Source organism: Geotrypetes seraphini, chromosome 5 (genome assembly GCF_902459505.1).
Source record: "Geotrypetes seraphini chromosome 5, aGeoSer1.1, whole genome shotgun sequence".
NCBI classification, from domain to species: domain Eukaryota; kingdom Metazoa; phylum Chordata; class Amphibia; order Gymnophiona; family Dermophiidae; genus Geotrypetes; species Geotrypetes seraphini.
Window position 1 is genome coordinate 40,965,331 of NC_047088.1, and position 16,157 is coordinate 40,981,487.

General features: G+C 44.0%; 1 long non-coding RNA gene across 2 annotated transcripts in view; it reads right to left on the bottom strand.

Moving 5' to 3' along the window:
- LOC117361639 overlaps positions 1 to 15,295 on the bottom strand; it is a 57,382-nt gene extending 42,087 nt beyond the window's left edge. For both annotated transcript variants that reach the window (XR_004539706.1, XR_004539707.1), the window contains exons 1-2: positions 15,047 to 15,295; positions 14,526 to 14,657 (exon numbers count right to left, since the gene is read on the bottom strand). This is a non-coding gene — a long non-coding RNA (uncharacterized LOC117361639). The remainder of the gene's footprint in view (positions 1 to 14,525; positions 14,658 to 15,046) is intronic.
- Positions 15,296 to 16,157: the final 862 nt, after the last annotated feature.

A 16,157-nucleotide genomic window follows, 5' to 3' on the forward strand; every position in this document is an offset into this window, starting at 1 on the left:
AAAAAAAATATTGTATAGGCCGGGGACATGAGACAGCAGGAAATGGGAACTTTTCGTCCTTCTATTTTTGTGAATGGAAAGGCTGAGGATGTCAGAGAGTTCAGTTAAAATATGTGCTTTATAAGAAAATATAATAACGTGTTTTATAAAGTTTATAGCATAGCTGGCCTACCCAGTGAGGTGTTCCTAGTGGTGGTGGTGGCAGCGTGTCAATGTGTTGAGAGGAAGAGGTGGTCTGGGAAATTCTGCTGAGCAAACTCCGGGCCCATTTCCACCCCCCAGTTAGTCCACTCCACTCAACTGGTTCACACACTGAGTGGGTCTTTGGGTGTTGTTTTGGGATCTCTTCCAGTGGTTTATCAGTATCTCCTTCTGGTCCAAGGAAGGAAACTTTGTTATCCTTAGCATTGACCTACAGAATATGTTTGTAACAGCGCTGCTTGTGTGGCATTAGGCTATGTAGTGATCGAAAGAAAAAAACAGACCTTTGCACATTTTTGCACTATATGGTGGGTGTATGAGGAGATTCACATTTCCTGCACAGCTAAGTCCATGTGAAGTTACCTTGTGCTGTATTTGACATCTAGCAAGGTCTCTGTTTGAAAGGAAAGATCTAAACTTAAAAATGAAGTGGCCAGAAGTTATGGTAAAAGCAGATAGTGTAGCTGGTTTTAAGAAAGATTTGGACAAATTCCTGGAGGAAAAGTCCATAATCTGTTATTAAGACATGGGTAAGTGTCTGCTTGCCCTGGATCGGTAGCATGGAATGTTGCTACTCTTTGGGTTTTGACCAGGTATTAGTGTCCTGGATTGGCTACCATGAGAATGGGCTACTGGGCATGATGGACCATTGGTCTGACCCAGTTAGGCTATTCTTATGTTATGTTCTCATCTGTAGGGGCCTTTGTTTTCACTTCTTATTTTAATGTATTTTTTTTCTGGGAACTTATCAGTGTTTTTTATAATGGGAACAAAAATGGAAGAGAATTAATGTGTGTGGAATGGGGGGTAACTAATTTCTTCAGCTAAATAATTCAATCCACTTCAAACAGACATAGGAGAACTCACGCACCATTCACACACCCTCCAACCAAAAACGTCAAAAGAAAAAAACTGTTCGACAACCTCCTAGCCATTCGAGCTGCAACACTCGACCCCCAACTCTACAACCAATTGACTTCGACCACAGACTGCAAAACCTTCAAAAAGAAATAAAAACCCTTCTATTCAAAAAACCCATAAAACCGAACTAACACAATCAGAACTGTCCCAAGCATCACCTGCAACTACTCCATATGTACTTCTGATGTCATGACAATTCAGACATAATTTATGTTATGTTATGTTATGTTTGGAATATAAGAAAATTTTCACTGCCTGTTTCTATTCTGACCATTTATTCCGTTTCATGGTCATTACAAAAAATATTTTTTTACATGGGGGGTGTGTCAAAAAATGATGGGCCCCGGGTGCCACATACCCTAGGTACGCCACTGCTAAAGTGTGTTAGGCTTTGAGGCCCTGATTCTGTAAACAGCACCTAACTTCTAGGCGCCATTGAGTGCAATTTCCAAACATTTGCTAGACGTTGTTTATAGAATGATGCCTAGCGGTGCCTAAGCAGGCACCAGCAGGTGTTGAACACTTAGGAATGCTCCATTTATGCCAGGATTTTCGTGGCCTAAATAGGTGCCTATTGGTGTGTAAGTCAAACCATGCCTAAATCCACCCCTAACCATGCCTACTTTCTGGTAAGAACATAAGAATAGCCTTACTGGGTCAGACCAAAGGTCCATCAAGTCCAGTAGCCCACTCTCACAGTTTCCAATCCAGGTCACTAGTACCTGGCCAAAACCCAAAGAGTAGTAACATTCCGTGCTACTGATCCAGGGCAAGTAGTGGCTTGCCCCATGTCTTTCTCAATGACTTTTCCTCCAGGAAATTGTTCAAACCTTTCTTAAAACTAGCTACGCTATCTGGTCTTACCATCTGGTAATGCGTTCCAGAACTTAACTATTCTCTGAGTGAAAAAATATTTCTTCCTATTGGTTTTAAAATTATTTCTCTGTAACTTCATTGAGCATCCCCTAGTCTTTGTAATTTTTGGCAGAGTGAAAAATTGATCCACTTGTACCCATTCTACTCCACTCAGGATTTTGTAGGCTTCAATCATATCTCCCCTCAGCTATCTCTTTTCCAAGCTGAAGAGCCCTAACCTTTTCAGTCTTTCCTCATACGAGAGGAGTTCCATCCCCTTTATCATCTTGGTCGCTCTTCTTTGAACCTTTTCTAGTGTCGCTATATCTTTCTTGAGATAAGGAGACCAGAATTGAACGCAATACACCAGGTGAGATCATACCATGGTATAATACAGAGGCAGGCGACCTCTCATTTTCAATGCATATCCAACAAACTGCTAAGACCTGTCACTTCTATCTCTTCAATATCACCAAAATTCATCCCTTCGTCTCTGAGCACACTACCTGGACCCTCGTCCAAGCTCTCATAACCTCATGCTTAGATTACTGCAATCCACTCCTTACTGGTATCTCGCAGTGTTGCCTCTCCCCCTTGTAATCTGCAAAACTCTGCTGCACAACTCATCTCCTACCTACCTCGCTACGCTCATGTCACCTCTCTCCTTAAGTCATTTCACTGGCTCCCTATCTGCCATTGCATACAGTTCAAGATCTTATTGCTGACCTACAAGTGTGTTTATTCTGCTGCCCCTCACTATCTCTCCTCGCTTCTCTCTCCTTATACACCTCCCAGAGAACTCCGTTCCTCAGATAAGTCACTCTTAACGTAACCCTTCTCCTCCACTGCCAATTCCAGACTTTGTTCCTTTCATCTAGCTTCCCTGTATGCCTGGAATAAATTACCCGAGTTTGTCCGTCAAGCCCCCTCTCGTCCTTATTCAAAAGCAGACTGAAAACCCACCTTTTTGATATAGCTTTCAATCCTTAACCCTACTCCTCTGCCCTCAAACCCAGCCCGCTGATTAACCATTCCCCTTAACTGTATTCATGACATCCTGTTTGTCTGTCTTGCCGGTTTAGACTGTAAGCTCTTTCGAGCAGGGACTGTTTTCTTATTCTTTGTGACTGCGTGCATCTGGTAGCACTATAGATATAATTAACAGTAGTAGAGTGGATGCTTATCTCAAAGTGTCCTTGCTTGGGTTCCACGAATCTGTCTTCTCCTGATTTGCCTCTGACCTCTCCCATCGCACCTTTAGTGTATCTGTTGGTGGATTCTCTTCTGCTGCTACTCCGCTAGTGATTGGCATACCCCATGGTTCTGTCTTAGGATCTCTTCTTTTCTCTCTCTACACCTCTTCCCTCGGTGTCCTGATCTCCTCCCATGGCTTCCAGTATCACCATGCTGTTAACTCCCAGCTCTACCTCTCTACACCTGAAATTTCACCTAAAGTCCAAGAAAGAGTCTCTGCCTGTATGGCTGACATTGTTGCCTGGATGTCATGCTGTCATCTGAAACTAAACATGTCCAAGGCTGAGTTGCTCCTCTTTCCTCCTAAACCTTCTGCTCCTCCTCCTCCTCCTCAATTCTCCATCTAGGTAAATAATACTGTCATTGTTCCAGTCTCCTCTGTTCGCAACCTTGGAGTCATCTTCGATTCCGACCTCTCATTTTCTACGCATATCCAACAAACTGCTAAGGCCTGTCATGTCTATTTCTACAACATCACCAAAATTCGCCCCTTCCTCTCTGAGCACACTATTCGAACCCTTGTCTACATACTCATAACCTCATGCTTAGATTACTGCAATCTACTTCTAATTGGTCTCTTGCAGTGCCGCCTCTCTCCCCTGCAATCTGTGCAAAACTCTGTTGCACGACTCATCTTCTACCAACCTTGCTACACTCATGTTACCCCTCTCCTTAAATCACTTCACTGGCTCCCTATCCTCCTTCGCATACAGTATAAGCTCCTATTGCTGACCTACAAGTGTGTTCATTCTGCTGCCCCTCAATATCTCTCCTCTCTTCTCTCTACTTATACACCTCCCTGAGAACTCTGTTCCTCAGATAAGCAGCTCTTAGTTATACCCTTCTCCTCCACTGCCAATTCCAGACTTCGTTCCTTTCATCTAGCTGCCCTCTATTCCTGGAATAAATTACTCAATTTGTCCGCCAAGCCCCTTCCCTTGTTTAAAAGCAGACTGAAAATCCATCTTTTTGATATAGCCTTCAAACAATAACCCTACTCCCCACTGCCCATCAACCCAGCTAGCAGATTAACCATTCCCCTCAACTGTATCCATGACATCCTGTTTGTTTGTTTGTCTGTTTAGATTATAAGCTCTTTCAAGCAGGGATTGTCTTCTAGTGCTATGTGCGTCTGGTAGCACTAAAGAAATAATTCCGCTGGGTCAGACCTGAGGTCCATCATGCCCAGCAGTCCGCTCACGCGGCGGCCCAACAGATCCAGGACCTGTGCAGTAATTCTCTATCTATACCCTTCTATCCCCTTTTTCAGCAGGAAATTGTCCAATCCTTTCTTAAACCCCAGTACCGTACTCTGCCCTATTACATCCTCTGGAAGCGCATTCCAGGTGTCCACCACATGGTGGGTAAAAAAGAACTTCCTAGCATTTGTTTTGAATCTGTCCCCTTTCAACTTTTCCGAATGCCCTCTTGTTCTTTTATTTTTTGAAAGTTTGAAGAATCTGTCTCTCTCTACTCTCTCTATGCCCTTCATGATCTTGTAAGTCTCTATCATATCCCCTCTAAGTCTCCTCTTCTCCAGAGAATAGAGACCCAGTTTCTCCAATCTCTCCGCGTATGAAAGGTTTTCCATCCCTTTTATCAGACATGTCGCTCTACTCTGAACCCTCTCGAGTAACGCTATATCCTTCTTAAGGTACGGCGACCAATATTGGACGCAGTATTCCAGGTGCAGGCACACCATCGCCCGATACAACGGCAGGATAACTTCTTTCGTTCTGGTTGTAATACCCTTCTTGATTATACCTAGCATTCTATTCGCTCTCTTAGCGGCTGCTGCACACTGTGCCGTCGGCTTCATTGTCATGTCCACCATTACCCCCAAGTCCCTTTCTTGAGTACTCTCATTCAATAATATCCCTCCCATCATACCTCGGGTTCCTGCTACCCACATGCAATACTTTACATTTCTCAACGTTGAACTTCATCTGCCATCTCGTCGCCCATTCCCCTAGTTTGTTCATGTCTCTTTGCAATTCTTCACAGTCCTCTTTAGTCCGAGCTCTACTAAATAGTTTGGTGTCGTCCACAAATTTTATTACTCACACTTCGTCCCTGTTTCCAGATCATTTATGAATATATTAAATAGCAGCGGCCCGAGCACTGAGCCCTGCGGAACACCACTCGTGACCCTCCTCCAGTCCGAGTAGTGGCCCTTCACCCCTACCCTCTGTTTCCTACCCACCAACCAGTTTCTGATCCATCTATGTAAGTCTTCTTCCACCCCATGGTTCTTCAGTTTCCGGAGTAGACGTTCATTAGGCATCTTGTCAATACGTCGGCATTCAGAACCCTGGTCCAATCCCTCGCACTAAGTCAACTTGACTACTGTAACATCGCCTACTTAGCCATTTCCCCCAAAAATATGCGATGTTTACAACTAATGCAAAATACAGCGGTCAGACTAATCTTCGGACTAAAGAAATTCGATCATGTATCACCCTACTACCGGCAGTTACATTGGCTACCGATGGAAGCATGCATAAAGTTTAAATTTGCCTGCTTCTGCTTTAAAGCGCTAAACGGACTTGCCCCTAAATACATAACTGACCTTTTCTCCTTCTCTGCCAACAGACACAAGAGAAGCTCTCATTCCTACTTCGTTTCCCCCCCAGTTAGAGATTGTAAACTGAAGAAACACCGTGAACACCTTCTTTCACCTCAAGCAGCATTGTGGGGTAAAGACCTAGATCAACTGCTTTCGAGGAATTCAGAAAACATCTAAACACTCAACTGTTCCTAAAGTATCTAGACAACAGACCCACTCATCTTCTTTCTCCTCCATAGTGTTTCCTCTGTCCTGTTAATCTCTTTCTCCTCAACAACGCTTTTCCGGTCCTATTAACTTTCCTCTTCTCCCCTATTAAATTCAATCAATTTGTACCTCACTTAATCTATTATAAACAGCATAGAACTTAACGGTATTGCGGTATATAAACTGTTATTATTATTATTATGTCTATGGGGTCTCCTCTGTCCATCCATTTGCTAATTCGTTTGAAGAAGTACAATAAGTTAGTTAGGCACGATCTCCCCCCGCAGAAGCCATGTTGGCTGGTTATCAGAAGTTCGTTTCTTTCAAAATGTTCATCGATGTTTTCTTTTATCAGTGCTTCTGCCATTTTCCCCGGAACCGAGGTCAGACTCACTGGTCTGTAGTTTCCCGGGTCCCCTCTTGATCCCTTTTTAAAGATGGGTGTGATGTTGGCTATCTTCCAATACTCCGGGATCACGCCTGTTTTCAGGGATAGGTTGCAAATTTGCTGCAGTAGTTCCGCTATCTCCTCCTTTAATTCCTTCAGAACCCTTAGATGGATTTCGTCCGGACCCGGGGATTTGTCAGTCTTTAGTTTTTCTATCTGCCTGGCACATATTTGATGCTCACTTCCATGGATGTTAATTTTTCTGCTTGATTTCCATTGAAGAATTGGTCAGGTTCCGGTATGTTGCTTGTGTCTTCGTTTGTAAATACAGATAAAAAGAACATGTTAAGTCTTTCCGCTACTTCTTTCTCCTCCTTTACCACTCCCTTCCTGTCTCCGTCGTCCAGCGGTCCTACCTTCTCTCTAGCCAACTGCTTCCCTTTAACATATCTAAAGAACGGTTTGAAATTTTGTGCTTCCCTGGCTAGCCTCTCTTCATACTCTCTTTTGGTTTTTCAAACCACACGGTACTTCCTGTACTTTTTGGTACTTCCTGTGCTCTTTCCAGTTCCCCTCAGTTTTGTCCTTTATCCATTTCCTGAATGAATTTTTTTTTATTGCCTATTGATTCCTTCACTATTTTAGTTATCCACGCCGGGACTTTTGTTCGACCCTTTTTGCACCACTTTCTGAATCTGGGGATATTCAGATTTTGCGCTTCGCTCACCATGTCCTTGAAAAAAGTGTTCCTAAGTTTCTTCCTTACCATTTCCCTCATTGCTTCGTAGTTGCCTTTCCTGAAGTTAAAAGTTGTTGCTATGGTTCTCTAACCTTTCGGTTTTCCTACCTCAACCTTGAACTTGATCATATTATGATCGCTGTTTCCCAACGGTCCCACTACTTCCACTTCCTTTGCCCATTTAGGATTAAGTCCAGAGTGGCATTTCCTCTTGTCGGTTCTCTAACAAGCTGCTCCATGAAGCAATCTTGTGTAGCCTCCAGGAATTCTGTCTCCCTAGCGCATCTTGAGCTTCCAAGACTCCAATCTTTCCCGGGGTAGTTGAAGTCTCCCATAATAACCGTGTTACCGCTTTTGCATTCTCGCTTCATCTCGGCTTCCATTTCTTCATTGATATCTCCGGTTTGCCCTGGTGGACGATAGTATAGGCCCATCTTTATTTCAGGTCCTTTCCTACCCGGTATTTTAACCCATAGCAATTCCAGCTTGTTGGTCGTCTCTGCTATGTCCATTCTTGTCGATTGTATGCTTTCTCTTATGTATAGGGCTATTCCACCTCCTTTCTGTCCTGACCTATCCTGGCGATAGAGCTTGTACCCCGGCAGTGCTGTATCCCATTTGCTTTCCTCATTCCACCATGTTTCAGAGATTCCAATGATGTCTATGTCCTCTGCTTTGGCCATGGCTTCTAGTTCTCCCATTTTGTTTCTTAGGCTCCTTGCATTAGTATATATGCAATTTAGATCCAGGCATTTTGTTGTCTTCATTTCCTTTCCCTGTGCTTCGGTCTTTAGTGTCTTCTCTTTTGCTACAACCTTTCTAACCTCCTCTTCTGGGTTAGTTGACTCCTGTAATTTGTCCCTTGTTTCTTCCCAGCCTTTTTTCCCCTTAGTATCTTCACGGGATACCTTCTTCCGAATCGTCAACACTGGGTCGACGGTCGGCTTTCCCTTTCCTCTTAGTTTAAAGCCTGTTCTATTCCTCTCTTGATGTTGTTTGCTAGAAGTCTAGTTCCCGCCACGCTCAGGTGCAGTCCATCTCTCCTGTAAAGCTTGCTTTTGCCCCAGAACGTTGTCCAGTTCCTCACGAAGTGGAATCCTTCTTCCTCACACCATTTCCTCATCCAAGCATTTATTGATTGTAGTTCCTCCTGCCTTTTCACATCTGTCCTCAGTACCGGTAGATCTCCGAGAACGCTATCTTCTGGGTTCTCATCTTCAGCTTCCTTCCCAGAATCTTGAACTGTTCTATCAGTGTGCTTCTTCTGTAGTATCTCCTGCTGACATCATTCTTCCCAATGTAGATCATTACTGCAGTCTCTTCCGTCTCCGCTCCTTCTAGGATCTTCCCAATTTTGTCCACGATGTCCTTGGTTCTCGCTCCTGGGAGGCAGGTCACCAGTCGATCCTCTCTCCCTCCTGCTACGTGGCTGTCCACATTCCTCTCTTCCTCCTGCTAAGTGGCTGTCCACATTCCTCAGGATAAATTCTTCAGGGCATCAACCTGCCATCCCAGTTGCATTCAAACAGCAAGTTGGGAGACAAAGCCATGGCAAGTTGGGTGATCTAAGCCATGTTAAACACATTGTGATCTCACTCCTCCAATTTATCTAATATATCTTTAGAGAACAATCTTAGTTAATGATATCTCAGTACTTATGACTTCTTGCCATATATACTGCAGTGAAACCTTTGAAATGGATGGTTCCCTGAAATTGTTTCAATTAGGAATAGTTACAGCTTTAAGTACAAATTACAAACCTGAAACTGGGTCAACTCTGTCCCTGTGACTTGATCCAGTCCACTATTCATGACAGCCTTGACAGGAAATTTGCTTAGGATACCCTCTTTAACTGCCATATTATCTGAGGTCCTTGACTGAAGCTTTGAAAGATGGCCACCATAACTGAGAGAAGGAACTGAAAGGGACCATAGCTGAACTGCTTCAACTAATAGCCAATCTGTCAATCAAAATGGGAAAGATTCCGGAGGACTGGAAGGTGGCGAATGTTACGCCGATCTTCAAAAAAGGTTCGAGGGGAGACCTGGAAAACTACAAACCGGTGAGTCTGACCTAAGTACCGGGAAATATGGTAAAGGCGCTGATAAAGGACCGCATCATTAATCATCTTGATGGACACGGTCTGATGAGGTCCAGCCAGCATGATTTCAGTAAAGGCAGATCTTGTTTGACAAACTTGCTTCTTTGCGGGAGTAAACAGGTAGATAGTGTGGCGGGGCCGGGGGTAAGCCTAGCGCTGGCAACCCAGCTCCCGCCCCAGGCGTAAGGACCAAGCGCTCCCAGGAGGACTCCCACTGGGAAACAGTGAAATAATTAATGGAGGCTGCGTTAGTGGTAAAGTTCAGCTTTTCTTTTATTTCCCTCAGTTTACAGCACTAGGGTTCCAGCAGTCCCTCTGTGTTGAGGAGACTTAAACAAAACATACTTTCATACAGTCCAGCCTGATGTCCAGGCAGAAAAGCCAAAAATAAAACCAAAAACGTTTTCTCCTGATTTTGCTTTTTCTGTTTGAAAAATCGTTAGGAAGCTTTAGCACTGTCCCACCTGAAGCCCAATGCCCCCACTACCCCAAGCTCCCAGGGTAGGGCTAGGGAACTTTATCACCCAACCGTTTCAGACTGCTGTTAGTCCCCTCCCAAAGTTCCTGCTTCAGGGTTAAGAAATCTCGGGACTCTAAGTTCCGTGCAAGCTTTCGGGGGAGGTTAATTACAGGTTCTCACCTCCTTCCCTATCTTCACAGGCTTTCCTCTCGGGCTCTAAGTAATTTATTCATACTAGTTTACAGTTAGACTAAGGGAGAAAGAACGCTACTTCCAAACATTCACTTTCATTCCCCTCCCCCATTCATACCTCGTTATCTGTGACTCTCCTGGAGATCCCATGCTACGAGATTGCATTCCATGTCACTGCTCTCAGATAACGCCCTTTCTAATTCCATTAGGGAATCACCATTCTCTGAGCCAGGGTAAGAACTCCCTTCAGGGCCAGCTAACGGACAGCCCTGTCCTGGAAGTCTCGCTACTTCCCTGCACTGCTGTTGAGGAGTTAGAAGTCTGGTCACTCGGGAGGGTTGTAAGACCAGCTGTGCTTTAGCTAAGGTCCGGGACAGAGACCTCTTGGCAGGCTCTATCCTGCTTAGTGCAGCCTGGCTCTTCCCTGCATTCCTCCTTCCAGTCTTCTCTCCAGTATTCTCCACAGTATTCGTAATCTCCTCAGCCCTCCTCCTATTGTTTCCACCTGGGCTCATTTTATGCTGCAAGCCTAATCTCACTCTCCCTCTGGGTTCGTCCTGCTTGCTAGCCACACCCCCCTCATTAACCATGCCTGTGCTGGTTTTCTTTCTCAGAGGTTTTGTCAGAGCTTTGCCCAAGGGATCATAAAAGGAATTATAGTGCCCTAAACTAGACGTTATGGTTTCTGTCCTTGCCTCTCTGCCTTGCCCTGCCTGTTGGCTCTTAGTGATAGGCACAGGGATACTAGGCAGTTTCCTGGGCTTAGGAATAGGGACAGCCCTTTGCAAGGCAGGGTTTAAAACCGGGTTTAAACTGCTGACAGGCACTTCCCTGTCACAATAGACAAGGGCAACCCGGTCGACATTGTATATCTGGACTTTCAGAAGGCGTTTGACAAGGTTCCGCATGAACAACTACTTCGGAAAATTGTGAGCCATGGAATCGAGGGTGAAATACTCACATGGATTAAAAACTGGCTGGAGCATAGGAAACAGAGAGTGGAGGTAAATGGACAATACTCAGACTGGAAGAGCGTCAACAGTGGGGTGCCGCACGGCTCAGTGCTTGGACCTGTGCTCTTCAAAATCTTTATAAACAATCTGGACATAGGTACGATGAGCGAGGTGATTAAATTTGCTGAAGAAACAAAGTTATTCAGAGTAGTGAAGATGCAGGGGGATTGCGAAGATCTGCAACTTGACATAATCAGGCTCGAGGAATGGGCATCGACATGGAAGAAGAGGTTCAACGTGGATAAGTGTAAAGTGATGCATGTCGGTAACAAAAATCTCATGCACGAATACAGGATGTCCGGAGCAGTACTGGGAGATACCTCCCAGGAAAGGGACTTGGGAGTTCTGATCGACAAGTCAATGAAGCTGTCCATGCAATGTGCGGCGGCAGCAAAAAGGGCGAACAGAATTCTAGGAATGATAAAGAAGGGGATCACGAACAGATCGGAGAAGGTTATCATGCCGCTGTACCAGGCCATGGTGCGCCCTTACCTGGAGTACTGCGTACAGCACTGGTCGCCGTACATGAAGAAGGACACGGTACTACACGAAAGGGTCCAGAGAAGAACGACTAAGATGGTTAAGGAGTTGGAGGAGCTGCCGTACAGCAAAAGATTAGAGAAACTAGGCTTCTTCTCCCTCGAACAGAGGAGATTGAGAGGGGACATGATCGAAACATTCAAGGTACTGAAGGGGATAGACTTAGTAGATAAGGACAGGTTGGGAGAACGAGAGGGCACTCTTTAAAGTTGAAAGGGGATAGGTTATATACAAACTTAAGGAAGTTCTTCTTCACCCAGAGAGTGGTGGAAAACTGGAATGCTCTCCTGGAGTCTGTCATAGGGAAAAATACCCTCCAGGGATTCAAGACAAAGTTAGACAAGTTCCTGCTGAACAAGAACATACGCTGGTAGGGCTAGTCTCAGTTAGGGCACTGGTCTTTGACCAAAGGGCCACCGCGTGAGCAGACTGCTGGGCATTTCTTATGTTCATATGTTCTTATATTTGACTAGTGTTTAAGCCCGTTAGATTAACGGGTGCTAGAATATATGTGAAAATTACTGAAAACTTAATGTGAGAGCTTTAATATCCATCGTATGGTTGATTTATTTAAAGTTTTTATATTTTTCCTATTTGTTGCATACTTTGTGCTTAATAAATTGTTTTTTTGTCCATTTTTTCTGCAAATCTGTATAAGTCTGAGTGTCTGTGTGTCTCTCTCTCCTTGTCCAGTGTTTCTTGTGGGGTTTTTTTCAATGTCTCTTTAGATCCCTGTCCAGAAATTCTGAGTGTCTTTGCCTCTCTCTCTCCTTGTCCACTGTATTTTTTTTTTTTCAATCTGTCTCTTTAGCCCCCTGTCCTTCTGTGAGTTTCTGTGTGTCTCTCTGTCCTTGTCCTCTGTGGTGTTTTTTTTTTGTTGTTTTTTTTTTAATCTGTCTCTTTAGCCCCCTGTCCTTCTGTGAGTGTCTGTGTGTCTCTCTCTCCTTGTCCAGTGTTTCTGTCCTTCTGTGAGTGTCTAACGTACATACCTCTTTACTTCCATTCAGGTTAGGTTGAGCTGCCACATTTGTTCTGGGAACATCACAAAGCTGTCTGCCTGTATTTCTCCCCAGCCAATTTCCCTCCCTCTCAAGTCCCTGTGCACCACTTGCCAGGGCGCATCCTCCCACGATCCCGGTCTGCATGTTTAGGTGTGGCTGTGAGTTTGGGCTCTTCAAATGAGCTGACAATTAGGTGTGTGTGTGAGTTTGGGCGAGTTCGGGAGGAGCTGGCGCTTAGTTGTGTCTGTGCATCCATGGTTTCTGCCACCGCTGCCACTCCTATTTAAAGCGGCCTGCTGAGGTTCGTGGCCGGCTGTAGCGAACCTCGCAAGCCGCTGTCCACCTCAGTAGCATGTTCCCTCTGACGCGATCGCGTCAGAGGGAACGTGCTACCATGTGGAGAGCGGCCTGAGAGGTTCGCTATAGCCGGCTGCGAACCTCAGCAGGCCGCTTTGAACATGAGCGGTAGCGGCTGTTGCGGGAGGATGGGGGGGAGTCGTTGACGTGCAGGCCGCTGTGAACAGGAGCGGCGGCAGGACCATGAGGCGGGAGTGAGTTTTTCGACTTCCCCTATTTGGGGAAACCGCCGTGCCGAACTCAGCTGCGCATCGGGAGTGAGATGTTCGACTTCCCCTATCTGGGGAAACCGCCGTGCCGAACTCAGCTGCACATGGGGCCGTAGTAAGCGCGGGGCATGCTGCACTCTTGGCGGCCACGGACATACGGATCATGGAAGCACGCCGATAAGAATGCGCATGCGCCGCCTACGGTTTTATTATATAGATACTCCCATCAGATTGTCTTTCCAGGAGTTAAATAGGCTTATCCATCAGACCTTTGATACTAAAAACACCAACAGTCATTTTCTTACTTTTTATTTCCTTTTTCCCCTTGACAATATCTCAAATATAATTTAGTACCTGATACCTTCTAAAAGGCAAGCTATTCACCTACCATCTCTATATAGATCAGAGTCCTTCAGAATCTCTGGGTCTCCATTAGGGCTCCAAAGGGGTCTTTCCCTTTGGGCATGCCCCTGTGGCTGTGGGCTGCAAGGACACTGGTTTAATATAGAAGTCCTAGAAGGGCATTTGATATCCAAGGTTGCTCATATGATTAACAAGATGTCCAAGGGTGTCCTTATGGCTCTCACTCCTGCTCACATTTGCAGGATCATATACATAGTAACATAGTAAATGACGGCAGATAAAGACCTGAACGGTTCATTCAGTCTGCCCATTAGTGATACTCATTTTAAAAATACATGATTTGATTAACTTGTCTCTTCTTTGATACTTCTGGGCCGCAGAATAATCCTTCCCCAGTTAGATATAAGGCTGCTGGTCTATTATAGCACTCCACGAAAGGTGTCTAACATCACAGGTTATTCAATCAACACCAAAATTTCCAACAGCATCTCCTGGCTCACTCCTATACAAATGCACCATTTGGTACTGATGTTAATATACAGACTCAGGTACCAAATATCCTTCTTTCTCCCCCTGAAATTATTTTCTATGGGTTGGTGTGCGACATTCTGCTAAATCCAGAAGTAGCACAATGGTTTTTTTTCCAATTGCTCTGTTCTTTTTCTTCCCAGACCCCCATCCCTACCTTCAATGCCCAACTGTCATTTCTATTCTCCTCACTCCTGGGGTTTCTGACAGCTAAAGCTGCCTGTTAAGGAACTATTCTATATCATTTTGAGATACATTCCATGTTGCCTTGCTTCAATATCATTATGAGTTTGATTGCATTGACTTTGTGATTCTTCAGTCAGATCAGAATGCTTTGCACACATTTTCAACTTTATCCTAAATCTAAAATGGGGCCCAAGCCTGTCATCCAGCTTTGCAACATCTGACTTGTGCTTCAGCAAATCTATTTATTCTCAGATTTCAATGAGTCACCAAATAAAACTCAGTCATGTACACGTGATGTCTGACATTCAAGATGCCAGAAACCTGGGTCTCTTGCTCCTCTCTCCTCTGAAAAATTGTGATCATCTCCAAAACTACCCTTCCAAGAATTATCTGGATAAATGAGCTATTTGGGAAATTACCCACCCATCCTGCTGGCAAAAATACCTCTTGTTATTTCTTTGAGTTTTTGTGGTTGATAGGACTTATTGCTGTACTTTGACCCAGGCTGTTCTTTGGCATCCCATAGAAGCAGCTGGCTTAGGCAATTGCTTAGTCTTGCCTAATGGCTGAGTCAGCCTAGACAGAAACAAAAAGTACAATGAATTAAAATGGCCACATCAGTGTCTCCAAGTTTTATATCCAGTACAGATTAGGAAAACAAAAAATTATTTTCATACAAAATATGTCAGCATTTTGTGAGCAACTCTGTTGAAATCTGCAGTTGTTTTTTTCTTCTTTTAGGTTAAAGACAAAATATGTGGCTTTAAACTGAAAAAATGAAGGGCTGGTGATGGGAGACAGATGAGCAATGATAATCCTACTTAGCATACAAAAACAAGTATTTTCAGTGAACTGTTTAGGTGATTATTGGTTACTGGTATATTGGCAAAACTTCTAGTAAGCTTCATGAACTTCTTTGAGTTTTACATATAATATTCTACTTCACAAAAGTTTACTTTTCTCACCTGCATACCCCATAGGGAAACACTGATTGCTTTAATTCCAACATCTGAAGTGGAATCCATTCACAAAACTTTCAGGCTGTGTGATTCAAACTAGGCCTCTCTTTCCTGTTTTTGTTCTCACAAGAAAATCAATTCACTTGAAGAGCCTCTTAATCCCATTTTTGCAATCAACAATTGCCACTTGTATATCGCTCTAATAGATTAAGAAGTGGGATGATGCGGTTGTCTGGTCTAATTCAGCCCTATTCAGGTAACGGCAGCCTGAGGCACTTTGTAGTGCCAAGTGCAGAACTCTACAGGAAGACTTTTGCTATCATAATTTCCTGTGGAGCTATGCACTGCCCCCACTGAGTAGTCTGAATTACTTTTAATTACCCCGACAACCACAGAGAGTAGAAATCCAGCAAGTAACAATAACCAACTCTTTGAGCATGACTTGCATGGGCTATTTTTTCTTTGCATTAGAATTGAGAGAAGGAATTGGAAAACGCACATCTATTTAAATGACAGGAACCTGCCATAAATCAAGAGTGAGACAAAAGAGAAAACAGTTTAAGTGAGAGAGAAGTTGAAGTGGGAGAAAAATTAATCAAAACAGTTTTCAAAAACTTCATAGTAACAGCCTGTGAAAGATTTCAGACCGACAGCATCTCCATGGCAACCAAGACCAGGATGAAGAGCCTATACATATTGGATGCTAATATCATAAAAGACTTGTTGTGCTAAACAGATGCAGACACACATGGATTTGTGTTCAGTCTTAGTGGAACTTGTTTAATGGCAGACTTTACATGAGATGGCTGTATAATATTAATAAATGAAGACAGAAAAAAAATAAGACAAGTGCAAATACTGCCAGTATACCTATAATTCATCGAGAAAACTCACAAACTTACAGTTCTCTAATTTGTTTTGAAGCTAAACTGACAAATCTTTGCTGCAGAAACTGTCACATTTGAACTCAGTTCTAAATTTCTAGCGTTATATCAATTCTGATACACAAACTGCTGCAGTCTCTGAAGTACTGTTTTGTATTTTTCACCAGTTTCTCAAAAGAAGTTGTCACGCCAAGATGAAAAAGGTGGCAACATGTAAACTTGTCGGCTATTTT